We start from the raw sequence: 19,273 nt of genomic DNA on the forward strand, positions 1-19,273 counted from the left end.
ACCCTAATATGCGACAATACTCGCTTCCCGAGGAGCACAATTATAACTGGAAGGGTTAATAGCCACTCGGCTAATCACAAACCAGAGGCTGGAAAAGGTAATCCAGGAAGCTGGAATAGGTAACCCCAGCCTCCATACATATATGTAAAAGTTTCATAGTAGAACGGAAATATTTGTTCCCAGGGAAAACTTTTTGTCGCAGTCATAAAACATCTTAGAATATCATACAGCATGAATGCTTTTACTATATTTGTAAATGTAATTAGTAGCTGTTTCATGTAAGCCTGGGTACACACTACAGAATTTTTCAACTAATGTGTTATCTATGACGGAAGAAAAAAAAGTCCCGATCAGCATGCCGATTCATGGGTACTATACACACTATACGTGTTTTAAAAGATTTACACTCAGATCTGTGCTCTTCATTTGTCATAACCATCTGCTGAAAAGATCATGACTTGTAAACGCTATGGAGATCGTGATCGTGAGTGCACATACTGAAGGATCCGAAGGCGGTTGGAACGAGATTTTCAAACAGTACGACCAATCAAATGAAATAGCGATCGGTACTTTAGAACGACTTTCGCTCATCGTGTACAACAAGTATACACACTAATGCGATATCAGGCCAAATGGTTGTTTATCGAGTATTTGGCCTGATAATTGGCTGAAAAACCTGTGGTGTTTACCTAGCCTTAGGCTGGCCATAGACTCATTAACAATTTACTTAACAATCAGATACATTTTCAATTGCAGCACTAATAATTCAATATTGCCTGATACAGTTTGAGGGCCACATGGTGCAGCCTTCTAACCTTCAAAAGGTACCTTTTATCTTATAATAAGCAAATCTCAGGCGCTAACACCTACTAAAACAAACAGTGCTAATATAAACTGCAGCTCTCATAAACAGTAATCTGAAACCTGTATAAAAGATACAAATAGACAAAGAAAACAGAGCGCTGTTTATAAAATATTGACATTACATGTGTTACATCAATAAACAAATAAAACAATTAAAATCGTTGTAACAGTCTGATCTGGAGTTAAAAGCCTCATTAATTTGATAAATCACAATTCATAGCAATCACAATGCACCATAAATTAGGTGACAAATCAGCATAGATATTACACAAATGTTCCTTAGTATTGTATCTCATGAGGAAATAGAAAGTTCATTATCCCCTCAGATGGAATTAAGTGACCCAATAAGACGTAGAGACAGCAATTAGTCAGACTCCCCAATAAGAGCAACGGAGGAATATGCCCTCTATAAAGAACCCTTCTTCATATGGGAACAATCATAGCATATATATATATATAGTAATAATGTACTGCTTCAAGTACTTTTTATTTGGGATGGTATTAAAGTAATTCTATCGTTTTAAAATAAGCATTGCCCAATCAATTGAATGTGTGTCCAAAGCACAAAGTGATTTATTTTAGCAGATGTAAATAGTCAACAATTTCAATACATTATTATATTATGATAAAGTACAGTACAGCACAGCCAATACCAAAAGATAAGTACATACCAATGCAATCGCTTGCGCACGCTGCGCACCCACCGGACCCGATGGACAATATTCTGTATAGAATATTGTGTCAGAGTTGACTGAGGCCCCAGTGAGATGCAGCTAATATATATACAGTCAGTGTTTCATTGTGAACAAAAGAGATGACGTAGATTGTTTCTATAGGTCCAGACGTTGGGTGGGTCCAGGCCAGACAGGTAATAGGTTGATTCAATCTAAGGAATCCAAAGGTGGGGGTCTTCTCTCCAGGGGGTCTGCTCCTAAATTACAGTGTAACAGAACCAATATGAAATTATATAAAATAACTAACTGTTGTAATGCGAGTGTGTGCGTGCGTATTTTACCGTGCGAACGCACCACGTCACGTAACACGTGGCGTACGCTTCGCAATACGCACGGCAAACCAATATTAAACCAATATACTTTCGTTCATCCAATTATACGACTTCAACAATGGTGATGAGGCTTCCATTCGTTCTTTTTTATCGCATCTCACGACAATGATTTTGGTTTACGTTTCACTAGTACTTCACATATCAATTATCTGGACATCACAGTGAGTGTAAGTGATAATTTGATCGTCACCGAAACATTTTCTAAGGAAGTGGATTCGCATAATTTTCTGCATTTTAAAGTGGCCATTCCCAAATACAGAGGACTAATGTCCCTAAGGGCCAATTCCTCGTTATGAAAAGAAATTGCTCTAAACCAGAAGATTTCAGGAAGCATACGGAAAAGTTTTATCAGTCCTTTCTCAAACAAGGCTATCCTGAATATACTCTGGATACAGCATATAGGGAAACCGCACAGCTTGCTAGATCTAACCTTTTTGCTCATTCCCCCCACAATGAAGGTTAATACCGATAAGGAGGAAGACAGATTGATTGGTCTTCATTACTCAATATAACAGAGATTAGACAGATCATTCAAAAGAACTCCACTTTGTTAGAACTGGATTAAATAATTGGCTCTTCTATCAACAAGGGCAAGAATGTTGTGTTTAGAAAAGCAAAGAATTTCAAAGAAAGATAGGCGCCGAGTTTCTTTAGGAGTATCGAAACCGAGGCAAAGTCTATTGGGGAACCGATTGGTGTGAGTTGGCTTGGAGATAGACTGAATAGTTTATATTGTTGTGGTAAAAGTAAATGTATTACATGCAAATATGTGGATCACAAATGTACAGAGGTTTTTTTTCTTTACATCTGGTTAAAAATTTCCTATTGAAAAGACTCTAGACTGTCAATCTAACATGTTGTGTATATTATAAGTGTGGGATTCAACATGTCGGACACACGATTAGATCTTTGAATGTGCACTTTTCAGAACATAGACGTCCTTAACATTCTTAAACATCTGAAAACACAATGTCTATCACAGCATGTTAATCTATGCAAAAGTGGCAAAGTGAAGGCAATAGAGCAAATAAGCATGACGAAGAGAGGAGAGGATAGATTCAATCTCCTCTGCAAAAGATTGAAGACTTTGTTATTTTCATGTCTAAATGACACAGTAGAATTAAATAACATTTGAAAAACGTGTTAATAAATTTGTGTTTATAGTAACACGTAATGTTTGCTCTTGGTTGAGTTTCTACATTGTCTTGATTATAACATCTAGACTATCTGCTCTGGTTTGTATTATGATATCTCTATACCTGTATGGATAGTACGTTGCAGAATATTTTTTAATATTCCTTATTTGTTTGAGTGTTAGTTTTCTCTTTGCTAAGCCACATACTTTTAGGTAATACACTATATGTTAGTTATTTGAGCATGACCATATATTCTTTTCTGTATTTTTCATCTGCTGTCTCCATGATGGAGATTATCAGTGTGGTGTATATTTGAATAGCACTTTTTACTGCATGCATTTGGGGCGGACATTATTAGTGTGTTATTGTTTATTAATTTATGTTACGAGGTAACTAATCACAAAATACATTTATTGTACAGTATATATTTTATGTTTAGTAATGTATTTATTTTTTAATATACTTTAATACTTTATTATCATATTTTAATGTTGTGTAAGGATAAATTTATGTATATTATTTAGATTTTATATTTACAAGTATTTTTAATAATTTTATTTGTATTAATTTACCTTAAATTTAATACTAGATTCTATGAGTTAGCTTGGACTTTAATTATGTTTAGTCCTTATCATGAGTTGTTGGTAAGTGTTTGTCAGCCTCTGCTTCAATGAGCTTATGTGTCGCTGGCATATTAAATGTTCGAACTATATTATATATTATTTAATAGTCTATATTTATGAGATTTATGAATTTCTGTACAGTGGAGATATTTACATCAGTCGCCTTGGCAATGGGCTTGCCCAACTTCATACATAGCATCAATGCTAAGAAACTGCCAATGGGTACCACTTTTTTATTGGTTACTTATGATCAAATGATCGCTGAACAGGATTATGCTATAGAACACATGATCGTTACTGGATAGCATAAACAGTGCTCCTAAATTTAGTCAATTTTTTTTGCCTCTGAAGAAACCACCAATTAACTAAAGGTAGGCAGAGAAATGCGTTAGGGGAAGCTGGCGTTCTGATACTGGAGCTTTTGTATATACAAACTCTGTGGCTCAGTTTCCTTTGATGAAACATAGCAGAGTGATTTACAAGAGTGACAACATCTCAACAGCTCTCCAGATATTACAGCTAGCAGCAGGAAGGATAAGTACCATACTATCTTGAAGCAGTAAATCATTGCTATATCTATGCTGTGATTGTTCCCATATGAATAAGCGTTCTTTATACAGCACATATTCCTCCTTTGCTCTTATTGGGGCGTCTAATTGCCATCTCTACATTTTATTGGGTCATTTAATTCCACCTTAGGAGAAAATTAACTTTCTATTTCTTCATGAGAGACAATACTAAGGATCATTTGTGTAATATCTATGCTGATTTGTCAGCTAATTTATGGTACACTGTGATTGTTATGAATTGTGATTTATCAAATTAATGAGGTTTTTAACTCCAGATCAGACTGTTACAGTGAATTAAATGTTTTTATTTCTATTGATTTAATAAATGCAATATCAATATTTTATGAACAGCGCTCTATTCTTTCTCTATTTTTACCTTAATAAGACGTTAAATCAATACATTTGATCAAAGAAAGAGATACATATATGTAATAACATATCAGCAGACATGTTAAACAAGTGTTACAAGTTATAAGAAACATATCTGACGATAAAGCAGGAAGGAGCCAGGGCCCTGTCGCCTATCACTGCTCTATAGACTTATAGGTAGATGTTTGTTGCATGATTCGAATGCTGTAAAAATAAACAGGGGATCGCTGTTTAGGACAGGAACCAACATACATGGATAGGTTGGGTAGTTTGGGACATTATACAGGAAACCAATATGGGTCATGGACATAACAAAGACTGATATAGCATCAAGGGTAAGAGTCACAATGAGAGAAAAGGAAGATAGACTCGGGTTAGGAGTATGGAGCAGGCAGTCTTAAGTCCTAAGGTCAAAACCAAAATGGGTAGTTATCCAGGACAGGGTCAATATCAGGAGTCGATGTAAACATAAATACAACAACACAGAAACTAACAGGATATCAGAGAAAACTGAGGTAGGAATATCAAAAGGATGGAGAAAGGAAAGGTCCTGACACCCCAAACCACAATGGAGAACTAAGTTGTTGGCGTCAGCACACTCTTAGGTCTATGACAGCTGCTTTTACCCTAAGAACTGCCCACGGGTACTCTAGTGCCCCCCCTCCCCCAGATTTAGATAACAAGATGAATTTCAGAACTACATCAGGGCAAGCTGGAGTTGACAGAAGCAGGGCAGAGAGAGAGGGGAAGGACAGCAACAATAACTGAACAAGACAAACAATGGAACAACATATACATAAGACAGACAGTAAGCAGGGCAAGGCAGAGAGACAAGGGAAGGACAGCAACAATAACTGAACAAGACATACAATGGAACAACAGATATCTAAGACAGACAGTAAGCAGAGAAAGACAGAGACTGGACAAACAAGACTAGAATAGAAGACACAAGGCCACAGGCTAAGAAAAAAAGACAGAGACAAGAATTCAGTCACATTTTTTCCAGCATTACCAATTGTATTATTGATTGATTCAGACATCTGTTAGTATTTTATCTATTCTCACACGTTTTGATTTTCTTACAATGCAATTAAAAATTTGCTTCTTTACTCTCCTTGTAATTTATTAAAAACAGCTTACTATTGTCATGGAAACTTATTCGCTGTCAGCAAAAACAGTATATCCCACTTGAGGAAGTTCATTATTTCAGCCCCCAATTAGCAATTGATAATATAGAACAACCAGCGTATCCAGATATGTATCACTTATTTTCCTCTTTCAAAAGCATAAATTAAAAAGGTTCTTATATGGAGTTTTAAAATGCTATACTGTATGTCTATGTTCTGTTTAGTTCTACTTAAAGATAACAACCAACGTGACTTTTAGGGCCACACCTCCAATCCACTCTGGCTGTTCCAATCTGCGGACCTTGACGCCAAATTGGAAGGCCAAGCCCTCTTGCACAGCAGAAATCAGGACTGTTGTGGTTATGCTTTAAGACAATGCCAATTGTAAATTGCTTAATGTTTAACGTCACATTTAAAAAGTATTATGACCCAGATGTAAAGCTGCACTACCACCAATTTTCCACCTTTGCAAAACCATATCGTGCTGTGGGGGTGTTGTAGGCAGATTTAGAGATTTAGAGTTGGGAGGGGGCTAGTTCAAGTTGGCATGTCCTAGTTCAACTCTAAAGTTGAAAATTAAAACTGTATTGTTTGTCCAGGGGCAGATTTGCATCCTTTAGCTGGATTTGCTCCTAACTCTAAATGATGCCCTATAAATTAATGAAACCAAGTCAACCTTAGGCTCAAAACATTCTAAGATCCTGTTTTGAGACAGGAATATTTATTAATTTTCATGTAGTTCTGGCCAGTCCTGATCAGCTCCAATCTGCTCCTCTCACCTGTTCACCTTGCTCATTCCCTATCTGCATTGACTGTTTTGTTCACATCGTTAAACACAACAATATTGTCTTGTAAACTGACAATCATTTTAGATCATTGACTCTTAACACTCATTTCTCTCTTCGTTTTCTGCTTTGTCATGACATGCCAAATACATTTCTGTTTTCTTCCACCAGTGTCCAAATCATAGATGAAATGTTAGTTATGGTGTAATAGGCATAAATAATGATTTATTTTTTCTCCCTACTTTTTATTGTTTTCTTCCTATCATGACTTCATAGGAAATTCATAACGCATTGTGAAGTAAGGTTATCTTGGGTAGATGTCAGTCACTATCTGGAAAGGTTAATTCCTACTAGGATAACTTCCAGCCCACGTTCTCCATCTCATGTCTATTAGAATGTACATAATACAAGAAATCTACTACAAGCAGCATACAAAACAATGCTGCTTCGAAAGACACTGCAAGATTGGAGAAGGAAAATATCTATTTGGACACTATCTAAACTAGAGGCAGCCAACCTCTGGCTTGTTAGTTGTTGTGGACAGTGGAACCACAAGTCCCAGCAGACATCACATATTCTCTGTTATGACACTTGACTGCTAAAGATAACACTTGTCATAAAATTCTGTCATAACAAGAGCTGCCCCTTCACTCAGGATTTGTGGAATGGCCTCATACAGCCGACAAAAGAATTGCAGGGGCTGCAGATTCATTTATTTTATAAGCAATTGTGGCTCATATATGCCTGTCAGCGTATAAAAAAACAGTGATTATTTTTAATTACTGGTAGATTACATTAATGTATTATGTAATGAATGCTGTTGCATAAGGAGAGGTACATCATTACAGGTCTATGGGATAGAACACTATTTAGACTTGACGTCGGCCTAGGCGTTATGGGTGAATCTCTAACAAAGACTTTCTCATAGGAGAGGCCCTGGATTAAATATCCGTGAGCATGATGATTTTTCTGAAGTAATGCAAAACCCCGGTCCCTGGTGGCTACAATAGCATGCAGGCCCAGTCACTGACCATGAATACTAAGCAAAGTTCCCCCTACAATCCAGAGGTTGCAGTCAGTCCTGCTGTTCATGGGGTCAACTAAATGGAACTGTGAGGTGAAAGCACAAAATTGCATATATCACATCCCCTTGTTCATGGTGTAGAGGCACCCGGAAGCAGATCTAGCACTACTTTGAATTAGCTAACTGTGATCTAGAAAAAGTCAGCATTTCGCCTTTCAGAGCTAAACAAGTTGCTAAATAAGGATTCAGGCAAAGCTTTAATATAAACAATAAAAAAATGAATATTGTTTTATATGTGAGACTCCACATAGAAGTTTTTGTCTGAAATGAAACATCCATCAAACAACAAGCGATTGTGGAAAGATGAAAGGGCAGACATTAAATATGAGCAACAGTATGGCCCTACACTCCTATAAAAAAAACTAATACCCTGAAGCGAGAGCCAGAGGAGATGTGGTCCAAAAACCGAAAATGCTAAGAAATGCTGGAATTTGCTCAGAAAATAAGGTATGGTTGACAAGTGTGTCAGAGCGACCTCCCCAACAAAGCTTTGAATTGCTGTACGCATTCCCATGGTGAGGGAGGACATTAAACCTCCTAACATCCCACCCGTCCAGACAATTGGGACTGTGCCCCCTAATTTAGGACAGTTGGAAGGTATGTGCTTCTATTGCCCCTGCTGTCACTATGAATGCAAGTAATTTGCCCTGCTCTCCGTTTTTGTACTGCCAATCAGAGTTCACTGAGTGCTAATCATATGTTTGAGATTTGAGCTTCACTACCAATGATGGCTCTTCTGGCTGTTATTATTTACCTATAGCAAATTAAATATATTATCTACGTGCCTAAATTGACATTTTTAAATGCAATTAAAAATGACTGATTTAATTATACAGCAAAAATACACATAAAATTACTGTGACAGAATAAGTTACAAATCATGTCATGGAAATTAAGCTATTAGTAATGCTTATGACTTTTTGTTTATTTGCATTTTATGTGCCTTTCACTAAGATATGTCTGAACTTGCAAGTTGGACTCATTTATCACGGTGCACTTTCATCTACTTCTGGTCCTAATGCTCTGCTAAATGTCATTAATGAAATTGTATATTTTATTTTCCTTTATTAGCCTGTAGTACACTAATATATTAGTTCAAGTGAGATCAGTTCAACAGTGACACCTACCGTGTGCTCTGTAAATCATAACTATTCTGCGGTAATAATATCCTAATGTGTACACCAGTAGAAACAGTATTTTGACAAGTAATAACTCTATTTTAGATTAATATTTATTATTTTATTTGCACAGTGTTTCTGAATTCTAGTTCACCACAAGCACACAAAAAGAGCATCTATTTTATGCTTCATTAACAATAGTAAAATAGAATTAACAATTTTTCCTTTTGAAGTAAATGTTTAGAACATTGTATCCTTGTTTTAGAGAACTGTAATGAGTCCCATTAAGTCCCCCGCAACCACCACCCCCATAAGCACTGCTGCACAGCAATCAGTGTTTCTGGGAGTTCATTGGCCTGTTCCCTTCTGACAATAAGCAACCAGATTATTGCAATTGAGTTTGTTGCAATCATCCAGGGAGCTTTGACAGGCAGTTAAATTTCAGCAAACTCTGATTGGTTACTGATGAAGTGTAACCATGATACTTTTATCTTCTTACCGGTGCTCAATTCATCAGTTTGTGAATTTACTTTGGTGCCCAATATTCATTATCTATCATTCCCAATGTAGGGACAAAGAGAAGACACTAGGGGCCTGATTCTTTAAGGATCTTAACTTAAGAAACTTCTTGTTTCAGTCTCCTGGACAAAACCATGTTACAATGCAAGGGGTGCAAATTAGTATTCTGTTTTGCAAATAAGTTAAATACTGACTGTTTTTTCATGTAGTACACATTAGTATATCTAATGACTGATTGTTATTTTCTGTTGAATTCATGTATGACAATGTGAATATTTTATGTAACCTTGTAATGTAATCTCAGCGTGTGCTTTGCTAAATGACATGAGTCTGAAATCTATGCAAGTGTCAATATCAGTTGAAATAAGCCAGACCAAGGATAGATAAGGATCTTGGAGTAGTTTGAAGCCCAAAGTTGTAAACCATGTAGCAAAGCAGAAGGAGCAGAGGTGAGAACTCAAGGTCCTGTGAACATTCCAATCCCAGGACATCCCTAGCTCACTTTGAAAGCCATGTGACATTTGGGAGATCAATCTGTCTTTATTGACAGCTAAACTCCAAAAGCAGGGAGTGAGGGCTATGTGCAAAAAGGGTTTAATATCTTCTGCTTTTGACATCAGATTGTGCACTTTCATGAGGGAGTCTATCAAGACTGAAATGTCCCATATTCCTCAATTGTGGTCCTTCACACACCAGGTATCATCTAGTAAGTAGCAACTCTGACTTTATTTCCTATTTTATTTTCTGAAACTCATTTGTGTAACATATTGTATGTCTTCTTATTAATTTTTGCAAATAAGCCTTGGAAACATTTTTCAGATTAAATAAATTTAATCTAGCATGTTCTCCGCAATTCTTTGTGAACTTATGAAGCCCAAGGAGGCTCATACTACATGTATGTGATTTAAGTGTGAAACATTAATAAGTGGTTTTGGTGAACGTAAGGACACCATAATAAATCCTTTGTGGTGACAGAAAATGTGTATTCATTGCTAAGTGACTAAGGTGACGCCAATCACGGCCAGCTGTTCAGATTGCTGTATCTGGGACAGGCTGGGCGTCCGTGACCATATCTTTGAAACTGTTGCGGTGCTGGCAGGTCCCAGGAAAGAACTACTTGGCTGGGGTTGCTATCAGAGACACACCACATGAGGCCAAGCTGCTTAGTTCTGAGAGGACTGGATGTGAGGTACAAGTTAAAGTCAAAGGAGAGTAGAAGGCAGAATAGTGATGGATGAAGCCAAAGTCAAGGTATTGGAGAAGGTAGAATTGTGGAGGATGAAGCTATGGTGAAAGGATTGGAGAAGGTAGAATTGTGGAGGATGAAGCTATGGTGAAAGGATTGGAGAAGGTAGAATTGTGGAGGATGAAGCTATGCTATCAAGGCCATAGGCAGGTAAGCAAAGAATGGTGTTATGAAAAGGCACAGTGTGATGAATGGGCACAGTGTGATGAAAGGGCACAGCGTGATGAATGGGCACAATGTGAAAAGGGGCACAGTGTGTTGAGGGGGAAATGTGTGATGAAGGAGTAACAGTGATGAAGGGTGCAGCAGTGTGATGATGGGGCAGACATATCTGTTATGTGTTGCTCTTATTGTTATTTTATAGCTATTTAGTGTTTTACTTAAAATAAAGCAAAGAGCAAACCTGACAGACTTGTATCCTAAAATACATGCATTTCTGTGACACATAGTGTTATAGGGCACAGGGCTTACAGGAGTCGGGACTGGAGAAGGGGAGAAGTCGGGACCGGAGAGGAGGTGGAGATGGGATTAAACATAATGGGAAAGGAGGTGTACATACATTACAATATCAAATCGTACGTGATAGATACATATATAGATTCTATTGTCTGGAATTTCTGGATTAAGATTTTTTTGCAGAATTTGGAGCACCGTTAATAAAATATAATAAAGTACATTTGCTCCTGGTTTCCCTTACACTGCCTTTCCCCTCATTAAATTGTGTAGTAGATCTTACCATTAGCCACTTAATGATCATGCCTATGTGTAAGACAATCACCAAGCATTCAATTTTTATTTTTGTTTTTGGAAGTTAGGTTACTTGCACCAAGTAGTGTCCTTGACAGTTTGATATGGTATAATTTTGCTGCTCATTTAGAAATCTGAATATGAAAAAAATATGGGGAAAACATAATCTGCTTTCCTTTGTTGTATGAAGTCTTTATCAATTCCATGTTAAGAATAAGTAATGCAAGGGTAGGTGTGTATATTTCTATCTAATATGCATTTGTGAGCACCTCAAGTTACACTCTTTACATACATTTGTATAATATAAACACAAGCATATACATTACAAAAAAAATAGTGTGTTTTTACCTTACATAAAAATAGTGTAAACATTACTACAATATTCTCACAGAAAACTAGTATTGTTGTAGCTGATAGAAAATGCTAATATGATAATCAAAGCAATGCTTCCCGCTTCTATGTTTTATTGTTCATATAATATACATAGCTGTTAATGTATTAGCCTGGTCTAGTAAAACTCTTTCTTATGAGAATATCCAACAATAGATACTCCTCTTTCAGACGATCATTACGTAATTGGATGATGACTCTAAGAATTAATACTGCGTGAACTATATGGGCAATTATAAATTAGAGAAAGCAGATGGAGCGCTCAGTCTATGTCATTTATTAATCATACTCAATAACTGATTTCCTGAAAGTCAAGTATACATTACAATGTCAACATTGTGGGAGGTGATAGGAGAAGACGTCCTGGGTGACAGCAGAGATTGCAGCTCAGTTGTTGACTATTTTGAAGGAATTAGTTGGTTTTCACAAATAATTTTGTCAGAGAAAGAATTACTTTTTATCTGTGAAATGTATATAACCATGCCTGCCAATCATCCCAATTTTCACAGTATGCACAGTTGCCAACTATACTAATTTCCAGGGACAATCCCAAGTTTTTAATGTTTGTCCACTAAAATATCTTTATTTTTCAATATTGACTATATGCACAATATAATTCACCATCATCAATAGCAGCAGCTATTTATATAGCGCTACCAATTCCACAGCGCTATTCCACATTGGTCCCTGCCCCACTGGAGCTTACAGTCTAATTTTCCTAACATACACACACAGACAGGGACAGAGAGAGATTAAGGTCAATTTAATAGTAGCCAATTAACCTACTAGTATGTTTTTGGAGTGTAGGATACAAACTCTACACAGATAAGGCCATGGTCTGGAATTGAACTCATGACCCCAGTGCTAATCATCCTCTTGCATACAACCCCCCCCCCCCCCCCCACCTCCCCAATCAATGTGCTGAGTCCAGGAGGAACTGGAGTTATTCTTCCTTCTGGAGTTAAGAGAATTAGAGTTGTTACAGGCAGCGTGAGTAAAAGTACCGGGAAGGAGGGTAAGCAAATACTATATTCATGCTGCCAGTTAGCATTCTGTACTGTGCACCCTCCTGTAATTGGTGAACATGGTAACTGCTAGGGGTCAGGGGGTCAGCGGGGAGCAAGAGCAGACTGGATGCCAGAGGCATAAAGGACCCCTGTTATGGTGCCACATAAGACAAAATGCTTTTCTCACATAAAGGGGGAATGGTGTTGTATATATTGTAGAAACACAATTAGTAAGAAATTGCATGTGTAAAGTATGTATCACCGGATTTCTCTGTTTAATCAGTGGATTACATAGTGAATACTAAACTACCCAAAATTTCATTATCCAATCTGACCAGGTGAATTGATGAAACCCATTATATAGTCTATTGTAAACACAGAAGCAGATGGATGAGCTCAGATACCTACAATGCTGAATGACATTTTTCAGTACATTTTTATATACAAAAAAATAAAGATCTATTTACATTTATTTGATATAAAATGTAGGTGTAAATAAAGTGATATAATTCTGACTCTAACTGCAGTTTGACCTACTTTGCTAAGTGTTACAAAGAATACGGATTCCATTAATGTCTGCCCTAAATGTTTTCCTGCCCTTCATTGTTCACTTGGTGTTTGTTATTATTTTGTTTAAAGCTTGAACCATGCTGAGCTTTCTTCTATATATCATCTGCTGTAATTGTAAAAATGGATACAACAAAAGTGACAGTTTTGTTTTGTTATCAAGTGATAGGGTATAGGACTTAATGGTTCCTTAATGTGCTGCTTCTAAAACCTCACTGTCTTTGAGTAAGGGCAATTTCATAGTGTTGTATATGCACTGAGTAGTATATGAGATAGCATATGCAAATAACACATCATTTTTGGTCTGTTAACATACAATACATTTTGTATAGATGTATTATAATATTATTATTATTATTATTATCTTTGACTTATAATATATTGTAATATGATTAAAAAAAGCAAACTTTAAACATTGTAGTTTATGTTGCATTAACATTGTAGTTCATCTGTTCTATAATGATAATATATCACTTATCACACCAAGGCCTAGTTGTACTGGATGTAGGAGATGTCTATACAGACTTACTGTATGTCAAGTGTTTGCCTTTCTCTGCTTAGAGCAATACAGGACCATGGACAGCTACACATCTCAGACAATTTATGCTGTCTAGCTGTATTTTACTATGGAAGTAGTTATCATTTTGCAGAGATAATGGGCCTAAATCATTAAGGAACATAAAAACTGATACATGCCATATTTTGGGTAAAACCCCACTGCAAATGGCCAGAACCGGACCATTTGTCAGTGAACGCAGCAATGTCCAATTCATCTTCCAGCACAAAGGTCCCTTACTGCACCCTACGATGTAACGGGCAGAACAGGGAGAGAACTGGGCATATGCATGTAGTCAATGTACAGTACGGGTGTGCCAAGCTCAAGTGCCTGCAGCAACGTCTGATGCAAGCTTTGGGCATCTCAAAGGTACGTGTTTTTCTGTCGTGCCAATTGCACCAGCTACAGGTCTGGCATAAGTGCCGATTACCAGTGATGACCGTCACATACATGCTAGAACATGTGTTTGCAATCAGCAGCAGCTGTAAAAATGCATTCTATGTACAGTATATATTAATAGCATCCTAATAAATGTATTTTATTGGGGGGGGGGGGGGGGTGTAAAGAAAAACAGTTTTTAAATGTTTTGTCATTAATGACTATATTATAAACAGGTGACAATCAGTGATTTTTTATCCTGTGTGTTCTTTTGGGACTTTATATTCAACTTATGTATTGGACTTATCCTGCAGTGTATTGTCTGTTAGAGCAGAGTGGTCCTAGACCCGTATTCATCAACAGACGTATCCTTGATGAATACAGACAGACATATGCTCCATGTACGTATGTGTTTTTTGTTTTTTTTAAATCATATTCGATTAGTTTTGCATTTGTTAATGAATCAGGCCCAATATTTTCAATAGCCGATTACCGCAGCAATAGAGAATCATTTAACTCCGCAATTTACCTCTAAATGTTCACTGTGCATCTGTGTGTGATACTAAGGCAATACTGGCTGGCAGCAGTAAGAGGAGTATTACAGCTTTGCAAATTGGTCTGGTTACCTCTGCACATGCATGACTCGGCTTTGCTGGTTCACACATGCCTGTACTTTCACGTTTAAAAAAAAATGCTTTATTAAAATAATATAGCATTTCTTTTCATTCTCCCAGAGGTTACAGCAGCCTCGTAGTTTCTGGGAGAAACCCCCAATGATATATAGACCCTTATATCTTAACATATCTTATGATGCCGAAAAAAATGGTATTGAATAGAGGGGGCGGGGCTTAATGACGCAATCACGCCATGAAGCCTCGTCCTCCTCTATTGATTTTCGGCATTTTACAATAGGGGCTATGGTGATACGACAATGTCACCACATACCTCTGCCACAAGGATCCGGGAGGTTTGCCTACTCTTTCAGGAGGACTCCCCGAAATTCGGGAACCTCCAGAAATTCTGGGAGAGTAGGCAAGATCTATCTATCTATCTATCATTTTCTGGTGGCTAAGCCAGACTACAATTGCATTCAATGCCAATACAATAAATAACAAAATAATTGGCATACACTATCTCATTAAATGTGTATGGGATAGATTTAAAGGTAGGAGATAAAACCATGCAATACATAATGGACAGAAAGCGCTAGGATTCTTCCCCCTTTTTGATAATAACAGATGATTATACAGCAGACACTGTATCAATGTGTATTTTGGCACAACTAGTAAATTATACACAGGAATACAATACAATCATTATTACATTAATCCAATCAAAGGATAACTTGCATTATTTCATTAACAAGGGGTTTTGATTATATGATTATGTTACATTTTAAAGAATTTTACAAGTCAAAAATTACAGCATTATAAACCTTAGACAGAAACCAAAATGTCAAAGCCTCCTCACAAGACAATTATCATCGAAAAAGATATAGCAAAGAAAAGGTATACAGGTCACAGTGATCTGAGCTGTCATCTATATACAGAAATAAAAGGAGAACATCTGAGAATACAAATAGAACACTGGCAGCTAAATAATATAACTGCTACTAATTGAAAGTCGTAACTATACTTGAGAAAAAGAAAGATATCGAGGAGGATGCAATAATAACCAAAATATCACTGACATTTGTAATACAAAGTATAAAGAATGGGTGAACTGCTGTTAACTTAATATGTTTTCTATATCAAGAAAAATCCACAAAACTCACAGGTTTCTATTCCGCTGATTTTAGACAACTGACTTATTTGAGTCATTTTAAAATTAATTCATATAAAAGTTATTTTTTTTAAATTATCCTCTTAAGTGCATCAAAATAGAGGTTTTGCTTTCCTTCATCCTTGGCAGTGGCGGATCCAGGGGGGGGAGATCGGGACATTTGCCCCCCCTAGCAGCAAAAAGCTAGGTCCCAGCCGCCGATTAAAACGGGAGGGGCGGGGCTAAGCGCGAGCGGGGGGCAGGGCTAAATGTGGGTGAGCCAATCAGAGTGGTCCCAGCCGGCGACCACAATGGGAGGGGGCGGGGCCAATCACAGGCGGAAGGCGGTGTTAACGCAGGCCAGCCAATCAGAGCAAAGGAGGGGCGTGATTATGCAAAATCGCCCCCCCTAAACATAAAGTCTAGATCCGCTCCTGATCCTTGGGACTCATAAAACTGGTAACCATGAGCCCAGGTGATTGCATCTCCCTATTAAAAGGTTCATAAGAGAAATAGGAAACAATTAAAATAAGGGGAGAATAAGATCTGTGAATTTACAGAGACAGAACTGTTTGCACACACATACACACACACACACACACACACACGCACACAATTAGTTTGCTCTCTTTGAGAGTCCTTTGTTACAGTCCGGAAGGCTTCCTCGCTGGAACTATTTAAAAAAAAAAAAAAAAACAGACTTCACATTCATCTGTGTACTGAAGCATTTGATTAATGCACGTCCATCTGTCAAGCACTCAGCACTTGTCTTCCACTGTTCTATCCCTCTTTTCATTTTATATTTTTATCCCATACTTCAGTTTCCTTAATCATTTGAATTCTTTGCTCAAAACCAGAGCTGACAATTCCAGATGTAATGCAGCAACCTTTGGCACCCAAAGCCTTGTTAGATCCATTAGACATACCTTATTTGAAGTGGGATAAGACTCCTGTAGGTTTTTACCTTATTTGTAACTTGAAATGAATCATAGGATAGAATTCATGACCTATGCAAACAGGTCACATTTTGCCTTGCGGATTGCAAGGCAGTTATTTTATGCAATGGATTCTGGCAGAATCGCAGAATCAATCACTGGTCACAGAAATCAGGAAAGTGAAAATAGAACGATTTTACTTAGCTTTGGTTTTGATTATAAACAAGAAGACACAGTGCAGACCCGGCCTGAACACTCAGGAAGCCCCATAGTCTGTTACTTGATTTCTAAGAAAGTGAGTGAGATGATGACAGTACAGACACTCTCTTTCTACGATAAGATTCATTTGCGGACTTCTCACCTGTCGTCGTCTCCCCCAGGTCAGCATCAATTATATTTAATTGCACAGTATAATATACAAATGATTGATGATGATAAACGTTGCCCTTAAGACCCCAGTGCCAAGTAAGTGTGCACTGCAAGCATCCATTAACAAAGCCATACTGCTTTCTGGCTTATAACTTCAAGCTGTTACAGAAAGTTGTATTAACCCATACTGTCACATAAACATTAAAATTAAAATCTAGGGCTAGATTTACTAAACTGTGGATTTGATAAAGTGGAGATGTTGCCTGTAGCAACCAATCAGATTCTAGATATCATTTATTTAGTGCATTCTAGAAAATGACAGCTAGAATCTGATTGGTTGCTATAGGCAACATCTCCACTTTTTCAAACCTGCAGTTTAGTAAATATATCCCCTAGACAAACTCATGGGACTGGCCATACAAACATGTTTACAACATTATTGTGAATGATTCCAAAGAATGGCCCAACATTACACTCTATAGTGTTGTATTTTGTATTGCGCTTTTTGTTTTTACCTTTACAGTTTTTCAGTAGAAGTTTGTTGGTTCTTTTCATTGCTGTTATTTATAACATGAATCTAAGGTAAAAAAGCAAAGCTAAAACAGACATTAAAACTCCCCCCCCAGAAAATGTTTAATTTTTGGACAATTGTCTTGCTTTTTTGAGACAAGTGCACATAAGCTGGTGTGTCCTCAGAAAAAAATTGGTCTTTTTCTTAGTCATTGTTGCAGCATTAGCTTTCTTCAACTAGCAGAACGGTTGGGGTCCTATCATCATCATCATCTATTTATATAGCGCCACTGATTCCACAGACAACTCACTCACATCAGTCCATGCCCCGTTGGAACTTACAGTCTAATTTCCCTAACATACAATCACTGAGAGAGATTAAGGTGAATTTAATAGCAGCCAATTAACCTACTAGCATGTTTTTGGAGTGTAGGAGGAAACTGGAGCACAAACACTGAGAGAGCATACAAACTCCACACAGATAAGGCTTTGGTTGGGAATTGAACTCATGAGCCTGGAGCTGTAAGGCAGAAGTGCTAACCACTGAGCACCCATGCTGTCCACAGTCCAACCTACAACTGCCTTAGTGCCAGTACACAGCATTACTTGCATTTACTATGTGAAACATGCTCAAAGTGCATTGTGTAAACAGTGTTTCAGTGCACTAAAGAAAACAAAATCAGTTAACTGCAACTGTAATCTGTTAACTGAAGCCATCTGTGTTATTTCTATCCGATCTTCTCTTTATTATGAGACATTTATGGAAAATACCATTCTACTGCTGATTGTTCAATTATGTCACTCGCTACACACCTACTTATATATATTGGATTCATATAAAGCCATTCCCTTGATACAGCTGCATCCAATGGAAAGAGCTCAGCAGAGTTGTGTCAATGGACAGCCGTAGTATAAAGACATGGCTGAAAAACACAGTTGGAAGCTATGATGATAAAGCAATGTATTTAGTAATAGCAAAATAGCATGTTTAAGCAATACATTAAAGTCATTCTAAGGCGGAAACCCCCTTTAAGATAAGGTAACCAGATTTATCATACTATAACACTAGCCTCATGAAAGGCCAGAGAAAGCATTTGGCTACCAGCCCCCAGTCCACAATTTTACAGGGCATCATGTCTGGACCATTATCTAACCTGCTTATTGTGTAAATTCTATATTGCTTTTGTATTTATAAGTATATTTCATGCATTTATAACAAGTAAGTAAATGGCTTGCATACAGCCATTGATACAAGCCATTTATATACAAACCCTTTACTTACTACAGACTAGGAGTCTGGATAACTTCTCTACACAGCATCCATCACAATATAACACACTCCCATGTAACCAGTAGCGCTGTTACAATATTCTATTATCACTGTATGTGTCTGCCCTAGAGATAGAGTTTGATGTGAGGCACTTGGATGAGTCGGGATTACATGACAACAATTTTAATGAGATGTACAGGAATGTGAGTCTATTTGCTTTTGCTTTACAGCAACCAGGTTTGAGGTTTAGTAAAAAGTGTATATACCTATGTGCATG

Source organism: Mixophyes fleayi, chromosome 6 (assembly GCF_038048845.1).
Source record: "Mixophyes fleayi isolate aMixFle1 chromosome 6, aMixFle1.hap1, whole genome shotgun sequence".
Classification (NCBI taxonomy): Eukaryota; Metazoa; Chordata; class Amphibia; order Anura; family Limnodynastidae; genus Mixophyes; species Mixophyes fleayi.